This window comes from Lagopus muta, chromosome 1 (assembly GCF_023343835.1).
Source record: "Lagopus muta isolate bLagMut1 chromosome 1, bLagMut1 primary, whole genome shotgun sequence".
Taxonomy (NCBI): Eukaryota; Metazoa; Chordata; class Aves; order Galliformes; family Phasianidae; genus Lagopus; species Lagopus muta.
The window spans coordinates 175,307,810-175,320,382 of NC_064433.1; positions in this window are offsets into that span (position 1 = coordinate 175,307,810).

Sequence of the window (12,573 nt, forward strand, 5' to 3'; positions counted from 1 at the left end):
CACACAAAACTCCATCTCTTTGCTTTTTCCACCTCTAAAATGGAGCTGATGGTGATCCTGCTGCAGGAGAAGCTTTGCAAAACTAAATACTTCAGATTTTACCCCACTGTCTGTAAAGTGATGTGAGATATGGGTAGGGGCATAGTGCAATAACAGCATTTTCTCATCTGCCAGCCTTCCCAGATTCACCAAGGGTGAATCAGGCTATAACCTGATTAAGAAAGGGGATGAAAAACTCATTTCCTTTCTTTTTTCTTTTTTCTTTTTTTTCTTTGGTCATAGGATGACAGTTCTAAGTCCCCAGCATGACGATGTAGCCATAGAGAAGCCATTGAGTTGCCTTTTCCTCTACCCGACCATAATACTGTTGCTCTCAGGGCTCCCAAAGTAGCCTTCCAGCTTCCTCCTTGCTTTGCTGGAGGGGAATGGGAGAAGAAGGGTGTTGAGGGAAATTGGCAACATCACGGAGAAGAGTTAGAGGGGTGTTCCAGTTCTTCCACAGTTGAAGTGAGAAGATGCTGCTAGTATGCCTTAAACCCTTGGATACATCTGTCAGACCCGGCTACAGATGCTCTTGACACCAGATGGCATTTCTGCTGGGTCCTGCCTACTACTGCAGACTCTCTACTTTTCTGAAACCAGATGAAAAACACCAGACTAGGAAGTAATGCCAGTCACAGAAGGATATTTTACTTCCTCCCTCACTTCCACTTTTTGACTTAGAACAGCAGCAAGTTATTCATTTCTCCCACTATGCAGTCAGAAAGCAGCTATCATTGACATCCATCTGATAAGCCAGGTATTAAGCCTCAGAAAGTGACTCAGTGATCTCCGAGGAGACTCCACAACTTCTCTGGGCAACCTGTGCTAGTGCCCCATCACCCGCCAGAACTGCTTGCTGGCGTTCAGATGGAACCTCCTGTATGCCATTTTGTGCCCACTGACTCTTCTCCTGGTACTGAGCACCACTGAAAACAGCCATGCTATAATCTCTTTGCAACCCTTCCTTTTGATATTTGTGAACACTTCTGAAGTTCCCCCAAACCTTCTTTTCTTCATCCAGAACAGGAGTTATTTTCCAGAAGTATCACAGGCCACAGCACTGCCAGAACCACATTGGAGAGAGGTGCTGGGGTTGGGGACTGTCTGGACTCAGTGCTGTCCCCACAGTGAGGGGACTCACAAGCCCTCAGGCTGTGCAGTATGAATTGGTGCTTGGAGATGTTGGAGGGGTGTCTGGAGGGATGGACAAATTCCTTCCTAAGGAACTGCAGTGCCATCTTACTCTGCCTCAAACTGGTGCATAATGGCTTGAAAGGGCTCACAGCAGGTGTAGCGAAGTTGATGCTGCCGATAGCACATGGGAATATTTATCTCCAAGCCTCAGCTCACCCTTCTTTCTCATGTTAGACAGCCTGCCCACCTTATCACTGGGTATTCACCCACAGGTGTCCCACAGCAGCTGCAGGAGAGGAACCCAGTTCTTGGCTCCACACAGAACCATTCCAAATCCATACCCTGTTGTCTGAGAGTGCTGTTCAAATGCTCCCTGAGCTCCGACAGCTTGTGCCCACAGCCCTGGGCAGCTGTTCCATGCCCACCACCCTCTGGCGCAGACCCTTTCCCTCACCCCCAGCCGCCCTCCCCTGACGCAGCTCCATGCCGTTCCCTGTCGCTGTCACACAGAGCAGAGCTCAGCGCTGCCCTCTGCTCCCTGTGAGGAGCTGTGGCCACCATCAGGCCTCCCCTCAGCTCCTCTGCTCTGAACTGAGCACACCAGGGTCTGCTCCTCATGCAGCTTGCCCTCCATATCCTTCTCCATCTCTGTAGCCCTCCTTTGGAAGCTCTCTAATAGCTTTATGTCCTTCCAACATTGTGGCACCCAAAATGCACCCAGTGCTGGAGGTGAGGCAGCGCAGCACAGAGCAGAGGGGACACCCACACTCCTCGCCTGGTGGCCATGCTGGGCCTGGGGCACTCCAGGGCACAGTTGGCTGATGCACATTAGTACCACATGTTATTCACTGGCCGAGTTTTACCACCAACAACTGAGTTATCTGTCTACCCTTCATCTGTAGCTATAACAATCCCTCTGGTGTGGTGTGAGAAGCACAGTGCATAGTGCTGCCCACCAGGCTCTGCCCTCAGCTCCTGATGCCCACCCAGAGCTTTATGTGTCACTGCCACCGGGAGAGACTCAGCTTCTGCAGAAGGCTTTCAACCCTGCCCTCCTTCCCCCCAGATGTTAGAAAAGCTACAGTGCTTGCAAGGCACAATTTCAACTTCTGTACAATTTTATCATTTCCTTTAATTGCTTCAAGCACTCTAATTTTTATACCATTGTGAAAGGATCTTTGTTTACGCTGATTGTGGAGGGCAATATTTCTAGCACGAGTAACCATGGCAATGAATAATTCTATTCTCAGGAACTGTGCCAGCTGCACTAATGCCTTATAGTAGAACTCCAGCAGTTTGCTAATGAGAGACTTCTAGTCTGTTGCAGGAGGACATTTTCCCTTGTCTACACATTAGCCTGCAGTATCTTAAAAGCATATTCTTTATCAGTTATGTTTGGAGAGAAAAATAAACAAAACAAAACAAGCCAATCTCAGCTACACAGCTGTCCCTGCAAGTAAGGTTTTCCCGTCTTCTCTTTGAGACTGCATTATGAGATACATTATTTAAGAAACTGTGCTATACAATAGTCTGTTTTAATTGCCACATTTGAAAACAAGGATGAAGTTAGGATGCTCCAGAGCAGCTGTCTGTTGCACAAAAAGATGTTGCCCTGCAAACTCCTCTAGTCAGATGTACGGCCTTTATTGCTAAGGAGAGCATTTAATAATTTTAGTAGATTCTTTTTATAAATAATCTGCTTTGAGTAAGGATCTTTTAAAATCTTTTTAATCCTTCCTATTACCTTACAGAAATAGATACTACACCTTGGAGCTGAATTACTGTGAGACGAGAGAACTGAAATTGATTGAAATATTGTCTCTTGTCTATGTATGAATGTAGTTGTTCTAGATGTAAAAAAAACAATCCTGTAAAATAAGTAAAAACCCATATCCTTTATACAATTCATTATTTAAGTGTTATTTAAATTATCTGAACAATAGTAGTTCTGACATTAAGTATTTTTAGCTTAGGTGTCTCGGGGAAACCCTCAGTTAACAGCTAAGCTACAGTTTCTGTCACTGCATGACCTGTGGTCTCAGAGTACAAAACCAATCAGCTGGAGAAAAGCATCCTCCCTTGTTTGCAGAAGAACCAGAAGAACAGTAACAATCCCGAGTCTGTTATCCCAAATAGATATCCTTAAGGAAGATTATGCAACAACTGTTGAATTAGTGAAAGCACTCTAGGATGCTTGTAGCTCAAGGTTTCTAGAAAACCATTTCTTAGCCTTGTGCTTTGGATCAGACAGAAGGCTGAACATGTCCAATCAAACACCAACAAGCCTTAAGATTTTTTTTCCCCACATGTTGCAAAATGGATTGATCTCTCCTTTGTGGTTAGTGACCCAGTGCCCTAATTTGAGGCTCTGCTGTCACCAGTTTCTGTGACGGACATCTGCCCAGAGCCAGCTGTCATGCCTGGCCCCCTCCCGGGGCTCCTCTCATCACCCTCCTGTGCTCTGCTCTCAGAACAGGTGCCTGCCCCTGTCCCTAAAGACAAAGCAGGATCCAGCAAATACACCTTCCCAGAAAATTCAGCTGGGGTTGTTTTAAATGGGAAAAATGACCCCCAAATGGCAATTTGGCTCAGACCGGGACAGCTTGGTTTTTCTGTGGCTCAGTAACACCCCCACCTTTCCAGCGCATGAAAATCTAGGTCAGTCTTGAGATGAAAACAGCAATGAAAAGCTGTAATGTTTTTCCACGGAGCTGTTGGAACTCAGTGATTGGCTTTTTTTCTTCCCAATTTTCTTTTCCCAGGTGAGACCATTGCTTCTGTTTAACTCAGACCAACAGTTCCTCTGCCTCCTGAAGAAAGAATGATAGAATCATAGAATTGTTTCAATTGGAAGGGACCTTTAGTGGCCATCTGGTCCAACTTCTCTGCAGTGAATAGAGACACCTACAACTAGATCAGGTTGTTCAGAGCCCCATCCAGCCTGACTTTAAATATCTCCATGGACGGGGCATCCACCACCTCTCTGGGCAACCTGTGCCAGTGCCTCACCACACTAACTGAAAAAACTTCTTCCCTATATCCTGTCTAAATCTCCCCTCTTTTAGTTTGAAACCATTTTCCTTTGCAGATTTTCTCAAAATATGCTCTTTGGGGTCCCTTCCCACCTCAACCACCCTGTGATCCTGCAATGTCTGAAGGGCTAGCTCAGATAGCTGTCCTGACTTGGTGACCTCCTCTTTTTAGTTGTTGGTTGTTTGTTTTTTTCCTTCTTTTTTAATGAAAAACGTACATTGATAGGGAGAGGAAAAGTGGAACAGACAGAGGAAAAAGAAGAAGGAGAGAAAAGGAGACAAAGAGTCACTTCATGCAGCGTTTAGTGGTGGCAGTAGCCCAAACCCAGGCTCTTTACTGAAGTGCAAATCCAGGCCAGTGCTCTTCAGAAACTCTCCTTTCCAGGCATGGGGATGGAATGCCCAAAAAGCTTCCAGTGAGGGGACCGACACCACAGGGGGTTAAAGCATTGCCATTTCTCAGGCAGTTTATCCAGTTTATCCTTTTCTGAGGGCTGTGGTTCTGCTCATTATAAGCAATTAATCTCCAGGGCCGCTCTCTGCTGTCAGCTCGTGCCGCCGTCACACGCCAGCTGAGCCGTGAGGAAGCGGCTGGCTGTCCCATGCTGCCTGGTGCCTCCTCCTCCAACTCATTTTGCTCCTGTTCCTTGCAGGTGGTTTGAGTAAGTATGTGTGTAGATGCAACATGTTAATGCTGGTCAGGTCTAAGTGTGAGCCCCACAAGTGAGGTAGAACCTGGGCAGTTTCAGCTGCTGCTGAAAATTAGGTTTGGGGTTGAATTAGATACAGTCATATGAGCAATGTGGGACATTCCCCAGTGCTTGGGAGCTCTGCACCAGCTCTGATAAGGGAGGGCTAAAAAGAAATCAGCATGATGTCTGGGAAGGTTTCTCATATAGCTCTTTTCAGTTATACCAAATTCAACTGTATGTTGCGTTCTACATTGCCATACTTCTCCATGCAACTCTCTTTCTGGATGAGTGCTGCTGTCACCAACGTTTGGTGTCACTAAGACTGCAGGGAAGTCTCAGACAGCTGAGGGGATGGTTTTTAACAATCTTCAGCAGTGTACCTCATTGTTGGCCCTTTCTATAACCTGTTTTCCCTTTTCAACTGATGGAAAGATCTGGAGTCAAGGATTTCATTTTACCAGCTAGCATCTGAAGCACTCTATTTGAGCAGTTCCCAGTGGGCATGAATCAAAGCAGCTGCCAGCAGCCAACCGAGGCAGCAGAACCTGGTCTAGTTCTTTCTCTCCTGTTTATTGATCCATCACCTGTAATATAAACCCCAGTTTTGAGACATCACAGTTATTTCTACCACAGATCTCAGTTCTCCTCAACACCATCTGGGAAAAGGCCAACTGCACACATCCTGGATCAGAAAGACTGCTGATAAAATAATGTAAAAATGCGTACTTCCTTTGAACTGCACACCACCTTCCTCACCAGAGCACACTGACATAGCTCTGGTTTGACCCACACCCATGTGCCTACCTGTGCACCCATCTTTTAGGCTATTGCTGGCAGCACCTGCTGATGCTCAGAGCTGTTCTACTTCTGCAGCTACCTCTATTTGGAGGAAGAAAAAGATAAAAGCTTCCCCATCTCTCACAGGCCAAGAAGAGAGGAAAATCCCACCCAACAAGGTAATACTGGTTAGACTTGTGGTTGGTGTGCCCGCCACTTAAAGCACTGGAAAGGTCACTGACTAAACACACCCGCAGAGCACAGTGCCTGCAGCTCCAGAGGAGGAATGATGGGAATGGTTTTGGCATTGTTTCCTTCCTCCTCAAAGCCATGCAAGTCAGGAGCTGAACACCAGGACCTGACCCTTGGCAGCTGGCACAGCAGGAGGGACAGACAGCAGATGCAGAGGGACAGACTTCTGTCTGCAAGCTGCTGCCTTCCAGCCTCGCAAAGCTGATCGGTTCGCTGGAGCATGCTCTGATGTGCTGCTGCTGCTTCTTTCTCCTGCTGCTGCTCTCATCCTGCGCCCTGACACGGTGCCTTCATGCTGCAGCTCCAAGGGATGTATGCATAACTCCCTTGGGAAGTTTATAACAGAATTTTCAATAAGGAAAATGAACTTCCGAGTGTGAAAATAAAGTCTTCCAAGTTGAATCTTTCCTCTTTTGTTGTTGTTGTTGTTGCCATTATCTCCCAGCTGTTGTTGAGGCATGACCTGGAATGACTCATGGTGCTTTCAGATGTCCCTGCAGACCAGTGGGACGCACTGCTGGGAGTGGATGGAACAGTTTTGCCCCCACCCTGCTGCAGCTGTGTGCTGTGCAGTGACAGGAGGTGGAGCAAGGAAGGGGAAGACGCTGGGGTTGCAGAAATACAACTATTTTACCTCTCCTTTGCCAGTAAGTCACCCAGCAGGGAGAGCCTCCTCAAATTGGTAGAGTTATCAAATCGAATGTCACGCAGAGCAACAGCACACCCTCAACACCACCCCTCCTTGGCACAGGCTTTACCCAGTCTTCATACTGTGACAGGTCCTTCTCTCAACTCATTCTCGTCCATCTATTTCCCAGACCACCCTGTTGGTTGTTTTTCGCTGTTATCTATGTAGGCATCTGAGCAGCACTGCACTTATCTGAGATTTCTCTTCTGCACATCAGGCTGGGGCCTCTTGGCTTTGGGGCACTAAGGAACCCAGTATGGACAGGCTGCCCTGTCTGAACTTGGGGGCTGCAGAAATGACTGAAAAACAAACAAATGAAAATAACAACAGTGGGGAAATAACAGTAGCTTGGCCATTAGTTGTCAATTTCCGTTACAGTGGAGCACCAGAGATTATCCCAGTATTTCTGTGATGTAACCCAGTTTTTGGCCATGGGGAGGATCTGGCACAGGAGGTGAAAAGCCATAGAAGAGGGATTCACCAGGATGCATGCATTGACTTGATGTCTTCAGGCATAATTCTCAGAGTTAAGCTGCGTGAATAGAGATTTTACACTGAAATGTATGATTTCCTCCAAATTCTCTTCTTTTGTGCCTCCTGCACGTGAGCTTTTGTTAGTCAATTGCTACACAGCGTTTTACAGCGTGTCTTTTGTTCAGTGGTCCTTTCAGCTGTCACACTCTGATCACATTCCCCCTAGATGTATAGAGAACTTTCTGTTTGCTTTGGGAGTTTTTTTAACAAATGTTTCATTTAATATTCAGTCCTCCTTACTGTTGTCAATGAAATCAAGATCCTGGTGAATTTTACTTGGAGCAACCTCAGTGCTGCATTGGTGAGGCCATGTCTTGCAACCAGCCACACGACTGTCTGTGCCACCCCTGGGTAGAAGGGAAGACAATAAAGACAGACCATAATGGGGGTTATCCTCTTTTTCCTCCTCTTCTCAGCTACTGACCCATCTTTCCCCTATGTCTCTTTCCTGGTAAATGTCTAGAGCTCCATCTAAGGGTGTCCTATTGAGGGAAAAAGAGAATTACCTGTGTTTTCTTTCTTTCTTTGTGTTGCATGTTGCATGACTGAAAGGCTTTTCTCTCTTTATCCAGTAATATTCTCTGGCTTTCATTTAATAATAACCTCAAGGGGCTGTCATGATGGACTTGCTGGATAACTGAAGTAATACAGATATATAAAAACTGCATTTCTGAAAGGAGTAATGATTTTTCATTAAGGTTATTAATGTCCTTCTGGGATTTATTTTTTTCCCCTGTTTTATTGAAATGTTTAAAATATGTAGAAGATAATATACTCCAGGTAAATGCTTGGATAAATCTGCCAGTTTAGCTAAGAGTTGGAAAAATCCTATCTAAGATATCCTGCAAGTTGTTTGGCAAAAATAGGGAAAGCCAAAGTTGACATTTTATACGTGTATTTTTTATAGATCTATAAGAAAAATCTCTCCCAATCCTCTGACGTCTTTTCACACAGAAATATAAGTACAAGCAAGAGAACAAGCCAATTTCATTTGTGTTCCTTGCCAGGTCACAGCTAACAGAGAGAAGTTTTTGAAATGGCAGCAACTGCTACTGATCCTGACCTGATTTGGAGTCTCTTCAAAGCATACAAATAAAGACAGGCTGACGAAGCCCAGCTCAGAGGCTGCTTTTCCTTCATTTTTGTCAGCTGGGACTGCCGCAGGGCAGGAGGAACGTCACTGGACAGATCAGGTGGTGGTGTTCCTTTCCAAATAGTTTATTACTCTGGAGAAGCAGACTCAAATCCTACACATTTCCTGGGATTGTGGAGCATTGGCCATGGTAGCAGAAGTTGCTGTTCATGAACACTCACCTCCAGAAACACTTATTCTCCTTTTCTTTCCCTCTTAGCTTTTCTCTTAAGTTCCTCCCAACACTCATGTGTACCTTTAGTGGCTGCAGCACTGGCCTTCCCTGGTATTCATTCCCTTCTCTGCACATTCATGTCCATTATTTCAATTGGATTTGAAGATCTTTAAAAAGCCAAAGGAAAAGGCTTCCCTTTTTCTACAGATGCTGCAGATTTGCTGTATTTCTCCTACACTACAGTAGGCTTCCAGACTCACTTCTTGTCAGTCATTCTGACAGCATTGGTGATGTCAGGAGAGGAGATCTGGGTGGGCAAAGGGATCGACTCTGAGTAAACATCCTAGCTATAAACACATACATATCCCATTTTCTGCAGTGACTCTCATTAAACAGGAGGCAAGCTCTTTCACAAGGGAGGATGGACATGATCAAGGCTCAAATCAGGACAGCTTAATTTAACATGAGGTGTTTGTGTTGGGTGTGTTGCAGCATCGTCCGTATTTGCAGTAGCTCTGGGACACTGATGTTTTATTATCCTTTCCAACTCTTGTCTCTAAACCCACAGTGTCTTGCTAAATATTGATATCCTATGACCTGCTCTCTTTGCTGCTCCTCCCATAGTTCACCCCAGGTCCTCCTCAGAAGGGAGTGCTGCCAGATGTGATGCCACCTGCCTTCTGTACATCAGCCCTTTGCCAGAGCATTTCCCTTGAAATAGAGAAAACAGATTTCCACCCTAAAGATGAGGTTTATCCTCATCACAGAGCTTTTAATATTTTGTAGTACATCTAGTATCTCTCATCTTTATCCATAAAATAAAAGCGCTGATGTCCCCATCTGTCAAAGATTATAGGTAAACATTCATTCGTCCCAGGATGTGATGGACACCCCCATTTCCTAATGTATAAGCACTGATGCCACTTCTGCCCTAGCTTCTGATCCAAGGGAACAGTCTCAAAGAGCATTTCAGAAGGTAGTCACGCTCTACTTGTTCATTCTCACTTAAAGCATTTACCCAAACATGGATTTCCACAAGTCGTCAAGTACTCAGTGTCCAAGCAATGTTTTAGTGCCATAAACAGGTTGATTTGAAGCAGTCAACAATAATTTCAAGCTCTGGAGCTGTTCTCCAGCAGATGGATTAAAAGCCTGCAGCCTTATGCCTTTTTCCCGATACATTTTGCATTCTCTCAGCACAAAACCTTGCTTGGTGCACTTTCCATGATAGTTGTCATTGCTCTATTAATTCCAGCAGCTCCGGGGTAAATTCTGCCTGCATCTTCCTTCAGTTATATAGCCATGTGATTTGTTCTCATCTGCATAATCCTCTGTCCATTGGCCTGAGATCTGTGCAGCCCTAAGTGCCAGGGATCATGGGCTCTGAGTGCTGCTAGGAAATACATAGACAATCACCTTGCACAATTTCTGACTTCTTTTTTCTTAGCATCTGATTAAAACTAATGTGATTCTGTTCATGAGTCACGTAATGCACATTTATTTCTCTTCCATGGCACCTATTTCTGTGAGGAGATGGATGTCTGTAAATGGGGTTACAGGTGCTTATCTCATCTCAGGACTTCATCTGAAGCAGTACCATGGTCCTGGGAGCGTCCCAGATCAGGTGTTGTGTCCCTGTGCCCTGAGCATGTGATAGGTCTGGCACATGGGTGCCAACCCACCTGGTTTCTGCACCCTAAGGACTTTAACTGGGGCAGAACCTGCTCAGCCTGCAGGAATCCTGGATGTGTGCAGAAGACAAACCGAACAGCTTAAACTGGGTGTTGGTTTGGGTTGAGAGATGCTTACATCAAAGAATCACAGAATGGTTTGGGCTGGAATGGACCTCTAAGATCATCTAGCTCCCAAACACCCTGCTTTAGGGAGGGACATCTCCCAGCAGACCAGGTTGCTCAAAGCCTCATCTGGCCTGGAAGCCCCGTCCGTCAGGAGTCTCTTCAGAGAGGCCAGACCAGGAGCTGCTGAGGGAACCCAACCCTCCTGCACTGGTGCAGCTGTGCTGGATCCATCCCTCAGCTACCAGCTCATGGTGGTGCCATCAGTCTCCAGCAGAATTCTGTTCACAGGTGTGACTCCCCAATCGGCTTCTCATGTGGCTATGGTTTATTACGTTTTTCTCTTAAATGATTTTAGTTTACTTACAATCTGCAGAGCTCTATGGTAGCTGGTCCAGATGGACTGGAAAGCTGACATACCCCATCACTGTCAGAGCAACATCTGGCTCTGGTCTACTTGTGACAGGCATTTAATGAAATGTTCACAGTATATGCACAGTGGTAACTCACTTGCTGTTCCTCAGAAACTGGTATTGCTGCTTTGTCTTTATTTTTATTGGACTTTTTCATTCAGGTAGGGGTGGCTGTGTGAGCACACAAGGCCAAATGCAGACAGGAAAAGATGAGAGCATCCAACTTGTTGGATCTTAGGGGATGATATGCAGAGATGCCCAATAGTTATACATGCTGACTGAGCTTAATGCAGCTACTATGGAGCCCACAGAGATACTCTGTAAAATGCAATTTGGATGAAGAAAAAGTATGTATTCACTCATAAGTTGAGCAAAACTGTTTTTGCTTCTCATTATCTTTTTACAGCAGTTGTTGCCACGTTAAGACTCTTCCAGCAAAGAACAAAACGTGTTTTCTTTTTCCAGGTAAGTGTCTGTCTGCCTATGCTTGGGCCAGGAGGCATATTGCAGAGTTGCGCAGCCTCATGTTTCAAGGAGGAGAAGAGGACTCACAGACTGAGCTGGGTACCAAATTTGTGCCAGCAGCTCGCTGCTTTCCTGCAGGCTTTGTCTCTCCACAAGTGAGCATGATGCTGTCTTGCTAAAAGATCTTTGAAGTCTTTGCTTTAGTGTCACTCTGGAATTGTTATTGAAATGATGGTTTTGTCCTGAAAATTTCCTGGCAACTCACTCTCCTGCCAGAGCAGGTGTTACTGGTTGGTTCCCAGGTTTGTGCAGAGTTGAGGTTTGCGCTAACCTTGCCTCTTTTTCACTGACTGCTTCAGTGATACAGGAAAATGGATGTGAGAAGAGACCAAAGAAACTGGTATGTGAAACAAACAGCAGGAAATAATAGCTTGTAAATGAAGATGGCCTCTGAGGAATCCTGGAGACGAGAGTGTGGGAATATGAAGAACAGGTAAAATTTCACACAGGGGGATTCTTCTGATGGCCAACCCTTCTGGGAGCCATCAGCCCTTGAAACCATCTTCCCTGGTGGATCCCCATTGCAGTGCAGCTCACAGTTTCCTAGATGCAAGACCCAACAAAGGATTTGGTTTCTAATCTAGCCTGCAGTTCACCAGACTTTTTTATCTATAAATCTTTGAGTTTTTTCTTGGTGGCAGGGAAACACAGCTCTGGCCTCCTCAGAATCTCTCTCCTGATGCTTGAGCCATACACACGAGGCCCTCTTGGATCATGTCCTTAGGATATCTAGGGCGTCAAGACATTAGTCTTCTAATGACTGCTTGCCTCACAAGAACCACATCTATAGGTTCATGGGTCCATCTCTTCCCCCTGCATGGCCCCAGGGACCAGTTTACAGCACACTGGCATATCAGTCTGATTGGGGTAACAGGCCTATCTGGTCCAGGAGATGGCGCACATGAGAGGAGAGCTCGAGGAAGAATGAGCCAATCTTGTGTGTTATAGAACCATAGCGAGAGAGAAGACTGGTCTGGTTCCAGAGGTAAACGTGAAAAGAGACTTTGAAAGGATAGATTGGAATCAAAAGGAGAAGTGTTTTTAATCCTGTGCTCTCTTCATTGGCTTGAGTAGGTTCAGAGTATATCTTCACAGCCCCATGAGACTCCCCATTTTGCATAGCATATGTACAACTTCACTCCCAGAAAAGTCAGCTGATTCCCCCCAAGACAGAACACACTGCTGAGAGTTGGGATCCTCTTGCTCCAGTACCTTGGCAGAAGACCCTGTCTCCTGGCAACATCTAGTGCCTCATTTAGTGGTTGGCAACCCTCCCCGAAGCAGGAGGGTTGGAACTAGATGTTCTTTGTTGTCCCTTCCAAGCAAAGGCATTCTATGATCTCTGTGATCACCCCATGAAGGCAATCCTAGCACAGGGCAG